Here is a 15,869-nt window from a genome sequence, read left to right as displayed (position 1 = left end):
CTGCTCTATAGAGAAAGGCATGATACTGTAATAGAGCTGTTAGCCCTCTTGTACATTCATATCCTTTTGCACTCAATCCTGTTACACGTGCAGCAGGAGCCCCCTGCTGTTACAAGGGCTCTCAAACACTAAAACGAAATAGTCTTGCTATATCAAAACTGCATGGCTTGTGCTCGTGCATGTCTGGGGAAACATCTCTCCAGGTAAGGGCATCCTACAGCATGAAAGCTATATGCAAAATTTGCTAATAACTTATAGACACATCATTTAATACTCCAGAAGTTGAACCACCCATTGTATTTTGTCACAAACCCAGAGAAGTTATGGAAGTAGAGGTTTTTGATGTGTGTCTATATGTAAAAAAGCAAGAGTATGGTACTCTTATGTAAAGTGGTTTTATTACAATTTTTATTATATAGAGCAGCAAAGTGAGCCCTAACAAGCTGCAAAGCTTCAGGCAACACTAAAAATAAACTTCCATGCACTGGTTTGCTTCCAAGAAAACATTTGGTGCATTCAACTTGAAGAAATCTCTTCTTCATATACTGCTTTTCAAGACTCCACATCTTCCCACAGCCTTTTAAATCTTCTGTTCTGTAAAGGAAATAGAAAGTCCATAAAATCAGAAATTATGAGAGTCCCAGGAAGAACTGCTGCAAGACCTTTTACAAACTAAAAATGGGCAAGAGTAGAAGCTTCTCCACTTTTCCATAACATATCCTGAATGTGTGATGTGTTGGGCCTAGAAAATTGATCAATAAAATGACAGTTTATTCCAAGTGGCTGTTGCACTGTACTGCCAGGTACTGCACTTGAAATTCTGCTATAAGCATAATGCCCTTGATGCTGAAAGGCACAAGAAAGATCATTGAGAGAATGCAGTACTGCAAAAGCACTCAAAATAAGAACTTTTCAACTGACATACAAAGAAGAGAACACAGAGAACACATGGACAGCTTGAAGCTCTTCCCTAGTATGAAGATGAGCATAACTTAGAGCTCCGCTGCAACTGAGGTACTGACAGATATTGCTCAACAGCTTCCAAGTTTATTGGTGGTAGCTTCCGAGTTGTATGTGCATGAGCAGAAGATAAATGATCCAAGCTGGCAACCCTACAAAATTAAGGGATCTTCTTTTCAGGAAAATTCTTATTAAAAGTCTGATTATCCAAAATAAGAAACACCTGATCAGTACATTTCTGAATACAGCTCGGCTACATAAAGCAGCAGCATATAACGAAGCAACAATAACAAATGCCAGTCATTAGTGGACATCATTCTGCCTGCTACTTTTTTTCTGTCTGAATTCTAAAATCAGTAATAAATCCCAGATTAAAGTAACTTGAAAAATCCTTCACTGATGTAAATTCAGGCAAGTTCTGAGGAAAACAAAAGGCAAAATAAGAAAAAAAAAAAACCCCTCACAATTTACTCTCTCCTGAGGATTTCAGCATAGTACATATTAGGAGCTTTTGAGGAGGGCTGGTCAGAAGTGAGAGAAGGTAACCTACAATGCCTTGGCAGCTTCCTAAAAGATGCTGGCTGTACCTGAGATGAAAACTCCTCCGTTACCAGCAATTCCTCCCAGTTTAGAGTGCACTGAGTTTGTCACATTGGAGCCAATACTGCATAGTTTGTATTCTTGTTCATCCCTAGAAGATAAAGAGGGAGAAAGGTATAGGGAGAGAGAGAAAAAAAATGTAGAACTGCTTCACACAGCATCACAGAGCAACCTCTACAGATCTTAACATTTAGGCACAAATGACATGTCTGCATTCCCACTACCTTTCTGAAAATCACACATCTTTTACTAAATGTAAATTATGGTGCATTTTTGAAATCTGCAGATGCTCCCGTCTCTAACATTTTTCTACCAGTTGCTTTTTTTTTTTATGCTGTAATTTTGATTACCTATCAGTTGTATTGATATTATCTGCATACTTTTTTTTTTTCCCAGTATTTGATTAACACACTTAATCATTAAGCTTTCATTGATGGAAATGATTAACCCCTCTGGACACATGTTGCACATCTATTTTTTATAAAAATTAACCATTTCTACCATATTTATAGACAGTGGACTGCAGCAGCTTCTGTGACATGCATCATCTCTCCAGGAGTAAGGTGAACTTCTTTCAGTAGACAACTCCATAGTGTAGCTTTTCTTCCTGGTCAGGAATTTTTCCAGTCGACAGGTGTTGTATGACCACCAGAAAGTGATGAAATTATGTCACTGTGGAAAGAAAACAAAAGTGTTTTAATGTCGTTTTCTAAACAGTGTTTTAAAAATAATGCAAGTATGAATAGGTAGTGACACATCCTATTGGACACAATTTTCAGGACATACGACTGAGCCAGTGTGAAGAACAGCAAGTATGTTTGTAAGCTGGGGGGCAATGGGGTGCTACCTACACGTAGCACCACCTTAAGGGCAACTCTTTCCACTGTATTACACTTTTGTACACATGCCATTTTAAGGGCACAAAACCACAAATTCCCAAGGTTGCCTACAAAATACTCCACACTACTTTCTGGGGGCTGACTCACAAAAAAAAAAAAACAAAAAAAAAACAAAAAAAAACAAAAAAAAAACAAAAAAAAAAAAAACCCAAACACATGCAGAAACAGAAAGTTGCAGCATTTAAGAGACATTTTTGCAACTTGCAAAGTATTTAAAAAAAATCTTAAGTCAGGTAAGTCTTCCACCTTTGTGCTTCCTGTAAGGATAAACACTTCCAAAAAAATCTCTTCTCTTTCTGAATTCTTAGTCCTTATTTGCAGAAGTGAGATCTGCACAAACACATAAGCCCCCAAAGTCAGAACAGTGGTATCCAGATTTTTACAAGGCTTAAAGTTAGCTTATTAAGATTGTTGTTACTTTGATCACAGCTCAGGATAATGCAAAGTATATGCGCTAATTCCGCAGGCGTTAGTCGGGACGCTGCCGCGGCGCAAGCCAGGCAGTTCCCGCCGGGCACCCGCACCGCACGCGGCGGGAAGCGGGGCCGGGAGCCGCCACAGGCACAGAGGAGCAGAGCAGCGACTCGCAGCCGCCACAGACACCGAGGAGCAGCGCGCGGACTCACTCACCCCGGCCGGAGCGCCCGGCGCCGCCTCCGTCCCCACCGCACCCGCCGAAAGAGCCTGCGCGGCGCCGGCGCGGCCGCCTTTATAGCCCAGGCGCCTCTCCGTCGTCTCGCGAGAGCGCGAGCAGCCAATCCGTGCAGCGCCTGGCGCAGGCTGCTGGGCGGGGCTGCAGGTGACGGGGCCGCCGCCCTGCAGGGGAAGAGCAAGGGAAATGGCAGGGAGCGAGGCCGCAGAGCCAGGGGACACCTGGATCCTGGTTTTGGTGTCCCCAGCCCTTGGATTCCAGCAGCTCTTGGTGCCCTGAGCTCCTTTTAGTGACAAATTCAAAGTTCCAGGGGCCCGCTGTGGGCCACTGTTTTTACATGGGTGCCGCCTAACTTCTTCATCTGCTTCACAGTGCCATAAGTGCAGGAAGAGAAAACATGAACAAGAAAAGATATTTGCATAGTCAAAAACATGTATCTGTTAATTCACAATGTTGAGTTTGGAACATTTACTGCATCTCAGCATTTGGAGTACCAGGTTTTTGCTTCAGAGACCCAACAGGTCTCCAGTGCTTTAGGGTGCTTAAAAAGAAAGCAGTGAAATGGCACGCGTAAACTAGATATGGCAATGTCCATAGGCCAACTTATAGTAAAAGGAAAAATGTTAATTACACTCTAACGGAAGTACAAATACTCATAAAGGAACAAGAATACTTCACATAAATACCAGAGGATGCACAGTAAATGAAATTTTACAGGAAAAAAAAAGAAATATTTGCCAAACTATAGCTAAACGGCACGACAGTACATCTGCTAGCATGAGGGCAGAATATGTACATTTGGGAAACAAATCAAGTAGTTAGCAGCAAAATATGCAGACATTGACTTCAAATAGACCATTAAAGCAAAAAAGTGTTAGTATCTTCATCTAGGGGAATTCTATAAACATTTCAAAACCAGCGATGCGCAACAAATATCCGTCAAATGGTCTAAAATTGACATACCAACTAGTCACAGCAGCAACTATACATAAATATAGTCAGACCAATGGGACAAAGAGTCCTTTGATGCTTAAAAAGGTACAAGTGAAACTGAAATTTAATAAGAAGGCAAATAGTTAACCAGGAATAGGAACCAGCTGTGGTAGGAATAACTAGCTATGCTATACTACTGCAGCCCAGTTTGTAGTTTGCCATTACTGCTACAAGAGGGCACTGCTAACTCATGTTTTATTTGATGTCCATCACTGCAGAGTTCTGCGAGGCTGGAGCAAACTGGATTCTAGAAACAAATTTCTGTATTATCTATCATTAAAAAAAAAATCAGCTAAAGTCAAGCAAACAAACAGAAACAAAACCAAAAAAAATTCATTTTTTCAAGATCTTTTGTTGGTAAGCATGAAAACGTCATGTAACAGCAGGTTAAATAAGATGACCTACTTGTTGCAGAAGATCACTCTGTACCAGGAAGGGAGGAAGAAAAATCTGGATCATACTAGTACAAGTGGGCTCATCTTGATAATATTTTACTTATATTAGCCACATTACCACTGAGTTTAAGAGGTGAGTTTGCATTATTTTACCATTCCCCTCCTCCCTGAAATCACCTTTCTAGTGTTGATACAAAAAGCAAATGCTGCTGTATCTCGTGCTAAGAGGCCATTACAGTTTTAATGCTTTGTCCTAAAAAGATATTCCAGATATTATTAATCAGCGGTTAGATTTTTACAATTGTAATATCTAACAGTCAACAAACCTAGCACCTCTCAGTGCTGAGTGCCATAATCCACACTACTGTTCCTGGAAAAGTTACGTAATATATTTTCTGGAGGAGGCGTCTATACTATTTTACCTAGTATTTCATGTCATGATTTCGACTTAACAAGAGTTACATTCTCACAGTCAAACAGAGTGATAATAATCCAAACAGTTTTAAAGACTCTGGAGAGCCATGAGAATAAAGTCTTGGGGACAAATACTACAAATAAGAGATGTTAACTTCCAGACCACTTCGTGGATCAGTACTTTCCAAATTATTTTTCAAATGACATGAGGTATTAAAACCTTTCAAGTTCTGTCAACAGATAAAGGCAAAAAATGTAGATACGTGTATTCAGCTCATGTAGGCTACAAAAGTTAGTCAAATAGTCAAATAGTCAAAAATCTTACACTGGGCTTGATTGAAGCTTTTAAGAACTATTGAGGTTTGTGCCTGAAAGGTGTACTAATGCTAAGTACTAATGCTTAGGTATGTCAGATTAGACACTCCTAAATACTCTGTTACAAAATTAGGTGCATGAAATAAGACCAAAAATAGTGACAACTTCTTGGAAAAGCTGGACACCTAAAATCTCAATGAACAAGACAAATTTCAGGCTAAAGAGCATTTACAGCTAGAAATAGCAGTAGGTTAATAAAGATGAGAGACATAACTACAGCAGTGCTATAATTAGGTTATTTGTACTTCTCTGCTTTACAGAGGGCATCAGATGACACTTTGAAGCAGTTGCATGTAATAAATGGTGGCTTTACTGCAAATTGATCTTGCTTTTAAAACATTTTTACTTTAGATAATACAGATAGAACTTTTAATCTACTCTTATATTGGCATGCTAAATTTCAAGGTAAGCACTCACATTTCAAGCTAACTTCACTCTTGTTAGTGCCTACAATGAATTGAATCTTTGTTTATTTAAACAGACTCCTAAACTGTCAACTCTTTCAGGGTTGGATTATGAGAATAAAGAAAAAGAAATCAGTTTTTCAAAAATATATCTCACTCCTATTGCTGGGATAAGATTGTAATCCTTTACATATTTCATTCGTCTGCCATGTGTAAAGACAAGCCTTTTTGTAAAGGTGCTTGCATTACAACTAAAATACATGCAGTCTTAAGCATCTTGAATAGAATTGTTATTAAAACAAATTCAAATAAATCAAATCAGAATCCCAATAACCTCTTCCTATAGATGTGAGACTTCAGATAATGGGCAAGATCTAGAGTAGGAATACAGTGAATTAACTTGACTTTTGTGAAAAGGACATCCCATTCAAGATAACGCTTTGAATTCCTCAGGAATAGTAACTTCAGTTTAATGGAGTGGTTGACATTTTGACATAACAGTAGGTAGTCACTGCAGTATTATTTGTATAAATTTATTTATCTGCTCATCAGCTATAGAACTACACTTAGATTTCCCTCTGAAAGAAGGAAGCGACTTCATCCTCATCTGTTTTGTACATCATATTCTATTCGGTCATTAATTCCTTCTTGAAGGATTGGTCAGATCGACTGCTCACTGTAAATACCTATTTAAAACCTCTAATCTGTCAGGTCTTCTGAATTATTTGGATACTCTCTTGGATTGGATTCAACTAGAACACTAGAAAAGAGTCTTTAATTATACTCAAAGAAACGTAACCTTATTTCTGTACATTTTCTAACATTCCAGTGACTTAGGTATGCATGGTAGCATGATGAAACTGTAGCACTGAGTCTTTTGCTCCTCTTCAGGTCAGGAAAAAGTCCTGAAAACTGTGTCCTTTCTAAGGCAGATAGAGCCTGGCCCCCAGGTTGGCTGTGGGATCTTGCTACATCTTTCTAACCAGGGATTGAAGTGCAGAACACATTTTTTTTATATGTTATTCAAGTTAGTGGAAGTTGTAAGACTCATTCCTAGATGAACAAAATCTCTGCTCTGCGTGTACTTAGACTTCATTGCTTCAGTCTGTGCATTTTATTCTAATCTGATTATACAGCACAGTGAATAGCATCAACTTTCAAGGCTAGGGTAGCTCAAATTAGGCTTGGGAGGAATTTTGACTTTGATGTACTCAATAAGAAAGTTACAAAACATTAATTTTCACCAAAAAAAGGAAAAAAAAATCAAGATATATTGCAAAATGCCAGTATCCTCTATGAAATTTAGAATTTCAAAGGAAGTAACTTTTGATTGGTTAAATTTGCTTTTCTCTCCCCAACTTACTAGCACAGCGTTTTGAATTTTTTTGGCCACTGCAATGACATTGACCATGAGAAGCAGAAGTGCTTAAAAAAGAGATAAGATACACATTTCAGTGAGCTAATGATTAATTTGAAAAGTTCATAGAATGACTGTAGTGTCTTTTTTTTACTAAGTACAGTGCAAATCAATAAATAGACCTTAAAATGTAGGTACATTCTGGAGTGGGTATATGAGACTGAATTTATATTTCTTGTGATATCAATTTATCAGTTGTCAGGTAAAATTGTATGACTTTAATCATATGAATTTTCAGGGCCTGATATTGTGTTGAGACCAATATGAGCAAGGAACATGCATGTCTCCCTTTGCTTCCACTGTTGGCCATATCTGACACAGACAGTTACAAGTGAGATTATAAAGCATTACAAAGATTACAAGTATTGTCAGTGTAGCATGGAAAAATGTTTAGCATTCTGTAAGTGTAAAGTTTCAGTTATATGCATCTAATATAATGAGTGAATAACTAAAATGTTTATTTAAGTTAGTCTATTTCTGTTACATAAATCTGAATGTTTGAAGACTTTTTTTCTTAATGCTTATTTTTTAAAAAATGAAGAAATGTGCTTTAATTAAGGCCAAGAATAACTTGCTTTTCATGAAATGTATAGCAAATATTGCACTGACTTGAAATTTTTCTAAATCCATGAAGATTTCCCCTTTTGACTCCCAACAAAAGACATGTAAGATTTTTAGTCTTCAGAATTTTGTAGTGCAGGAGCATATTGGAAGTATGTGCCTATGCGTGTATCTAAGATGTGATATCCTGTCATACTGAAGCCCTATGCTACATGTTTTTTGTTTGTTTTTCTCCCTCTACCATTAGAAACATCAACCAACAAAGAAGAATGTTTTAATACTCATGAGTTTAATAACATCAAACTCAGAAATAAATATTTTAATCAAATATTAATTTAAAACTAAAAATGAATCAATATATTGATATTAAAAAGAACTGCATTTCTAATGCATCAATGATATTGCTTCTGTTTCTTTGTAATTAACCCTCACTAGACTTCAAGTTTGACTCTGTTTTATGACATAATTGATCTATTCATTTCTGTGTCTGTCTTCCAGCATGAAGAAAACAGAGCCAAGAACAAGGCAGATACTGCAGAGATGCAACGTAAGTAGATCAATGCTCAGAAGAGCTCTGAGCTGTACTGTAGTTGGGCAACTGTATATCAACAGGGACGGTTGGTTGATAGTTGACAACGTAACTTTGACCTGTAGCTCGCTGTTATAGCAAAATAAACACACCTGAAACATGCTCATTCCCAGAAAGATGAGCTAAATTTGGGGACCGAAAAAATGCTTACAACTTAGTTTTTGTCTCTAAATAAAACTATTGTAGCAACTGTATATTCTGGTAGAGTTTTGTTATGACTGTTAAGTAATGCTGAGTCAATGTGTGTGCAGTACTATGTACTCAAGACTGCTATATTCCCTAACTTGTGTTGAGCTGCATGTTTTGTGTGTTTAGCAGCTTCTTTTTCATCTCTTGCATCTTTTTTCCCCTTGCAAAATATTGATTGACTCTTCCTTCACTCTTTGTAGTGTTGTGATAACACTGCCTAAATGAATTATCAAAAAAAAANAAAAAAAAAAAAAAAAAAAAAAAAAAAAAGAAGTGGCCTGAAATTAAAAATTGCCTATAAAGCAATAAATGGAGTTCTAGTACATTTATTTGAGCCCAAAGGATGAAATCAGTCTTGAAAAGGAAAGATTTAGAATCTTCTGTGCCAACAGTAAGTAGAGCCTAGACTGTTATAAAATGATTTGCTTATCATACCGGAAGCACAGCCCTTTAAAAATGCAGAATGGGCCTTTTTCAGGGATTTACAAAGCATTACCTTGATTTATGTGCAGTAGAATCAAAGTGTGCTGAATGACATTGAAGAACACTGCTGCCAAAAATATAAGCTTAGTTGTGCTTCACATAATCTAGTACAAAGGTGAAGCCAATTTACAACTATTGTGGAAAAAGCTTATGGTAAAGTGAAAGAAAGGATTATTTACCCTTCAGTTAGATGAGTCAACCAGTATTGTGCTAATCAAGCTGCCTTGTTAGCCTATAGATGTTCATTTGTTCTCAAACTGCGGAAGGTCCTGGACAGTCTGTCAATGCATCAGAATTGATATCGGAACCCTTGGCTGTAATGGATCTGCTTCTTTGAGTATCTAATGGATTAACCTTTTGCGTTGAAATGACTTCTCTATTTTGCTCAGTGACAAGACTATGTAAAATAAAACCTGTTTTATTGAGCCAGTTGTACTAGATGTGTCTTCCTCAAGCTTTTTGAAGAAAGAGTGCCCTATTTGACAATGAACTTCACAGTTCATTGGAAGAAGTTGGCACTCGGTTTTCAGATTAATTCATGCACTTATTTTTGGAACAAAGCGATATTTTTGTGATGTATCTTGGAGAGATTATCTAGATATAAAAATAATTTTACTCATTTTTCTATACTTGAGTTGACCTAGTTAAGTTTGTGAGGCTTGACCACAAAGGTTTTTTATGTAAAAAGTGAAAGTGAGAGTTCCAAGAAAAACTGAAGCAACTGCTGCTTGTTTTGACATGTTCTCTGATTTCTCAGAATAAGTAAATGATATATCATTTGAATTAAATACTTGAGTTGGAAATTTTGCAGTCTTTTTATTAATACACTTTGGAGTTAGTTCAGAGAGCACTTTTTGGTAAAAAAAAAACAAATGGGGAACTCTGCATCCTTGATTCTTCCGCCTGTGTGGGAATAAGTGAAATCTACTTCAGACAAACTCTTAAATAGATTTCGGGGTTACATCTAATCCTAAATTTTTTAAAAAAGAAAAGGCTACCTAACGCCTTAGTGTAAAAGCATTAGATCTATTATTTTTCGTCAGCTTCTATGAGCCTGGATCTTTCAGTGAAATAGTAACAAAGAACTCCCAAACTATTCAACATTAATTTATTAGTCAGAATCATATTTCCAAAGATCAGTTTATTTAACAAATAAAAGCTGAAGTTATGCACAATTTATATTGATACTTTGAATCACACATCTGCTTTACAAGCTTTTTTCTCTAGTGCAACTATGATGACATTGATCCCTCTTTTTCTTTGGTGATTGCTCACTAATACTGGGATGGCAGAGAGGCCAATAATTTCTGTGGTTTTGTTCACTTTTTTGAGAAGGGCTGTGTTGTTAATTTGATCTTAAAGCTGAAAAAGGCTGGTGTAATAATACCTGGGAGTTAATCTGACAAAACAAAACAAAACAAAAAAAAGATTATTAAGGATGAAACATCAAATGAGTTTTTTACTTGCTTATTAAAGTGAGCTGAATGGTGACTAGGAGACATGGTGGGTGAAATAAACTGTAGGCTTTGGAACCAATTTATCTTAATGCCATTTGTATACAGAAGCATTTTCTCCTACTTGTTCTTTTTGAAAGAGTAGGTTTGAAAGGGAAGAAAACAAATTTGAAACTTTCTGTTGCATCATGTCTGAGAAGCTCTTAGACTTTTCATGTGGAAAAGTGAAGGGAGGAAATATCACTAGGAAGGCAAAATAGAAGCTGTCATACAGACCTGGCTGTAGCAATGGTCTTTTCCACATTTATGTATAATATAAGCTGATAGGACCCCAGGATAGGAGAACAAAGTGAAGGAGTGATAATTCTACCCAGCAAAATCCCTGAGCACTGCTAGAAACAGCTGCTAACACGGCTGTCAGCAGCACTGCTCTGCTCTTCCCTTCCCTATTTCTGACACTTCCCACTCCTCCAGCAACAGAGTTAGTGTGAAGCCATGAAAAAGGAGGATATTGGTAATGTGATAAGGGAGTTTTAGAGAGGGCTAATTTGTTGTAGTGTCTCTTTTCCTCTAACTATGTGGACGTCAGTGCTTTATTAAAACAGGGTTCGAAATCCACTGACATTTGCAGCGCAGTCTGTCTTCCCAGGAAATGAAGAACTGACGTCTTGTTTTCCTTTCAGTAGGAGGAAAGAGGCTCTGCTGAGCACAGCAGCAGCACAATGTGCATACCGCAGGGCTGGCTTTTGCTCTGGTGCTAATCTCTGCCCGCAAAGACACCGTGTTGGTGCTCAGTTCTACTAGGAATAGTCTGAAACAGTTGTCTGTCAGGGAAATTACTGTGGGATATGTTCCAGTGAGTGCTCTGCAGCTAGCTGGCAATAAGCTGGCTATGGACACTCTTAATCTGCAGTGAGTGCCCTGGTGCTGCGTAGCTTGCTTTGCCTCACAAGCACTAGTGCCAGAGAGCAAAACCAGCAGCTATTGCAGGTGCTTGTGGGCTCCACACTGATGCAGAGATAAGAACGAAGTGTGCAGCACAGTCTGGTCTTTGTGCAAGTTAACTTTCATAACACAGCACTGGCTTTCACATACATTTTACACCGCTTTACATCAGATCTCATTTTTTGGCTGCATCTCTTATCCTTTCTTTTGATTTTTAGGGTTTTTTTTTTTTAATTAAGAGACAAAACGTAGCATTATCTGACTTTTAATGCACTGTGACTAAACTATTTGTCTTGTCCTTGTTTCATTCTTGTTAATAGCACACTCAAGCAGTTATGGCATGACCATTTGTTGCAGATGTGTAGTAGGGTCTGTGTGTAGTAGGGACTATGTTTAGTCCCTAGATCTGGTAGCAAAGCCAAGACTCACTTGAAGTGACCATTTGTACTTCTCAGGTAAAGGCTGGAATCCTTTACCTGGTGTTACACCAATATGTATGCTTTTCCCATCTGCTATATGCTTTTCTCATGCACTATACTCATACACTAAACAGTTGAGGTGATTGCACACAAACACAGTGATAAGTTGACTGTTACTTTTGTAGGTATCTATAACTTTCTGAAAACCACGCTGTTGGAAATTATGCATACTGTGAATCACTGCAGTGAATGTTTCTTATGTGCTGTATACTTTGCCTTATAACATGTAAATATAGTGCCATTTCTTAATATGGTTGCCAGTGTTTCAAAAGAATACCTGATGGCTAACCTTACATCTGTCTGATATAAATGAAAACAAATTTCTGTGGAATACCTAAAATAAGGTAAAATAAATGAGGATCTCTCAAGATAAACTTTTAAGTGAGTACTAAATTTGCAACACATTCCTCAGAACTATTTAAACTACTGTTAGCCGTTTGTGTATTTTGTCCACCAAAAATATCAGTGGGAAGAAAATGCATTTTAGCATATAAACTGTTCTTGGGAACTGCCATTCTTTAAAATTATTCTTTTGAACTATCCAATGACATTTTAAAGGCCAAGAATATTGGTATGGAGATATTGCTTTACATTTCCTTTTTTTTTTTTTTTCTTTTTCTTCTTCTTTTTTTTTTTTCCTAGTTGTAGTTTCCTAGACAAAACAAGCCACCTTCAGAAAGGTAACTGTGCAGAAAGGTCTTTTGGGAGATTCATCACCTGGAAAGGATCCTACTGATACTGATAGGACTTAACTGCCTCAAGTCTGATGGCTTGTTTTGCTTTGGGAAAAACCTCAAATACTTTAAAGAAAAGTGATGTGGAGGGGTGTTACAGTCACCAGCGAGGTGCTGAGGCTGCTTAGTACTGCTTTTCCAGGTACAACCAGATAGGCCCCAAAGTGATCGTAATCCATAAGGTGCTGAAAGAACAGTTACGAAACATATATTTTTGTCATATGAAATCAGCAGTGTTATATTTCTATAAAACATGCGATTAAAAGCAATTCAGGACCTTTGCTGCCAACATCCTGGGGCAGGGTTATTTTGACTGTGATTAAAGAGGTGAAGCAGGGAGCTCACGGCCCCAGCATGGGCTGCAGGGGCTGGTCCTCCCAGGGAAGGAGCTGGGCTGGGTTTATCCTTGCACAGTCCTTCCCGGGAGGCAGTTTGAACCTGAGCTGCAGCTGGGCTGGGTGCTGCCGCAGCGGGAAGCAGAGTTGCCCCGGGATTGCGGGAATGTTTAACGGGAGCGTTAGGAGGGTCACGGGAAGCGCTTAGTGCCAGCGGCTCCCGGGAGGCCTGAGCCCCCGGCCCCACCGGGCACACGCGGCTGGATTTGCCACCTCCACTCCAGCACCTCAGCTTTACACATAGTCCCATTCCTGGTGGGGCTAGAACATTAAACCTTACCTTCTTCATTTTATTATTTTATTTTTCTGGCAAATTTTGGAAGCAGAGCTTCCACGTTGCTGTCAGAGGCAATCTTGTTTCCCAAATCCCCAGGATTTTTGACCTGGAAGTGGCCGGGCATATGAGAGGTCATTCTCAAAGACAACAAGTGTTGGAGCAACTTAGTAGTGATTTTTTCAGGGTTGCATCGTGGTCTAGTGGTTAGTTTGTGGCCTGCTCTTAAGGTACTCTGTAATACTGTAATGACTTACCCAGTGGCACCTTAGCTGTGTGCATGGTTCATGGAAAAAAGCCAAATGGGCTGTCTTTGCAACCTGAAAATTATGTCCCCTTTTAATTCTTACACTTTTCTATAGCTTTTGGAGCTAAATATTTATGAAATATTCTTTTTTTTTTCTTATTCTAGCATTACTGGGAATGAATCTATGAATTACTTTGTGGTGTTCGTTTAAGGCTGCTGTAATTATATGTAGTCCACATAATCATATTAAATCAGTGTTAACTGTGTGTGACTGCATAGTTGTTACTGGAATGCAGGTGGTCTGATTTTATTTAATCTTCTTCTCTTTCTTGCTTCCTAACAGCCTCAAGGGTAAACAAATCAAAAATCAAGTCCCCAGACAAAGTAATTCCAATGGGAATGCTAGATTTTTCCATAATTGGTTCACAATGTGTTCATTTAAATGGAAATATAAATCATGGCATGTAACAGCAGAGAATCCAGACCCTTCTTGCTTTCTTCTATTGTTACGGCAGCAGAAGGCAACCTTGGGGAATAGATAGACAATGGAAGAAGCTAAAATAGCAGTAAATTTTGGATTATCATCTACCTTTTTGCTACTCAGTATATTAGAATTATGTAAACTATGTGCAGAATGATGTTCTGAGTCTAAGCATCCCCAGAAAAAACAAATTGCTAATACTAAGGAAGCATAGGAGTACTACATAAAAACAACAAATATGGAATTAACCATTTTTCAGCCCAAAAGATGACTGACTAGTGACAGTTTAGTTGATTTGTAACTACATATTGCAGATATAAATTACACAAATGCTAAGTATTTTTCTGTAAATAATTATAATAAATACCTGTATTTCATCTTGACCAGCTATGACAAGTAATACAAGTTGTTTTTGTTGTTGCTGTAAACTCTTTTAAGTAATTATGGGTTGCTCTTTAAAGTTAAATCACTATATTTTCATCTTTATTTCAGCTTCCTGTGAAAGTGGTGCTGAATAAATGCTTCTGTATAACACCTTGGGGTCTGTGGTATATTGTAAAAAGGCCAGGGTTTAGCAGATAGATAGATCCAAAAACAGACTTGAGGTTTACCCAGGCTATCAAGACTCTTCATTTCAGTTAGTGATGTGCCCAAAACAAAGCTATGGACCTAAACACCTGTGAACTTGAGTTCAGAATCAGGTCTGTTATTTCACAGCTTCCCCTTATCTCTGTAAGCAGAACCAAAACCATGGTTTCAGGTTGTGCTCATCCTGAGGATGAGAGATGTGGGCTTGCAACTAGAGCCAAATTTGGTCTTTTAAACTTGTGCTGGTTTCATCAATATTTTATGGGACAAAATACGAAAGCCACTTAGCAGCTGGCTGTATAAGCAGCTGTTTTACCATGGCTAAATTAGGATTCTCTGTTTAAGCACAAATTAGGTCCTTAGGAAAGAGTAAGACACAACTTGCTGCTCCAAGACAGTTGTGGAGGCAGATTCTCATAGCACTTCTCTGCAAAACCTTGTTGGGCCCGCTCAATCCTAACTAGAAACCTAAATGAGAATGAAAATATATATTACTGTTGAACAGAGGCTGCTTACAGCATAGGGCAATGCTTACATATAAAATGCATGAAGGAATCAGATTAGATGCACTAGAGATTTTCTGCTACAAACAACTATGTGAACAGGGAATTTGTGATTGCTGTTGGTTTTCTGCAGAAAGGATTATAATCTATTGCATTCTTTTAATAGCAGCATTGCAGAGAGTTTTTTCAATTAGATTTTTTTTTAAATTGGTTTTAAAAAATTGAATTTTTCAGTTTACAATGAGACATTGGAGTCAGGCTAGTTGTTGTGTTTGTGTGGTTCTGGGGAATTGTTTAATTCTCTGTTCTAAGCCCTCCCTCCCTAGGTCATCAGGCAGCAGTGAGGAACATTAAGTAAAAATAAAACTACTATTTTTAGTTCTGCTACATAATGTCCTATTTATAATGCTGAAATTTCAGCTAGTACCTGGCCCCTTTCAGTTCAATGAACCATCCCTACCCTGTTATCCTCTCCTACTCCTTTTCATCTACCCCTCTTGATCTTATCCCTCCTTTCCTTTTTTTTTTTCTTTTTAGTTTTGGGGCTGCTTAACTCAGATGGCTCTGAATTCTGCATCTTGTTGACTGCCATTGATTCACGTAATTCAATTGCAAGTAAAGGCTAGCAGCTAGTAGAGAATACTAAAAACTTGACATAACCACTCCTCAAATTTTACACTGTAAAACCATTAAAAAAAAAAGGAAGAAGAAAGCTGCACACATAACAATGTGACATCTTCTGCAATGTCCAGATAAATGCTTGCTTCTGGTTTAAACCCTCATGACTACTGAAAATAAGGTATTCCTCAGGATGATGGTCATTTTCTCTTTCTATTCT

At 37.9% G+C, this 15,869-nt stretch overlaps 1 long non-coding RNA gene across 1 annotated transcript; it reads right to left on the bottom strand.

Moving 5' to 3' along the window:
• Positions 1 to 404: 404 nt before the first annotated feature.
• On the bottom strand, positions 405 to 2,234 carry LOC112945021. The gene is made up of 3 exons (XR_003248917.1): positions 2,062 to 2,234; positions 1,548 to 1,651; positions 405 to 594 (listed from the first exon to the last, which is right to left on the bottom strand). It is a non-coding gene; the product is annotated as an uncharacterized LOC112945021 (long non-coding RNA).
• Positions 2,235 to 15,869: the final 13,635 nt, after the last annotated feature.

Source organism: Nothoprocta perdicaria, unplaced genomic scaffold (genome assembly GCF_003342845.1).
Source record: "Nothoprocta perdicaria isolate Ctin4 unplaced genomic scaffold, notPer1 scaffold_18, whole genome shotgun sequence".
In the NCBI taxonomy this organism is placed as follows: Eukaryota; Metazoa; Chordata; class Aves; order Tinamiformes; family Tinamidae; genus Nothoprocta; species Nothoprocta perdicaria.
The sequence above is the reverse complement of the archived record's forward strand: the minus strand, read 5'-3'. Positions and strand labels throughout refer to the sequence as shown.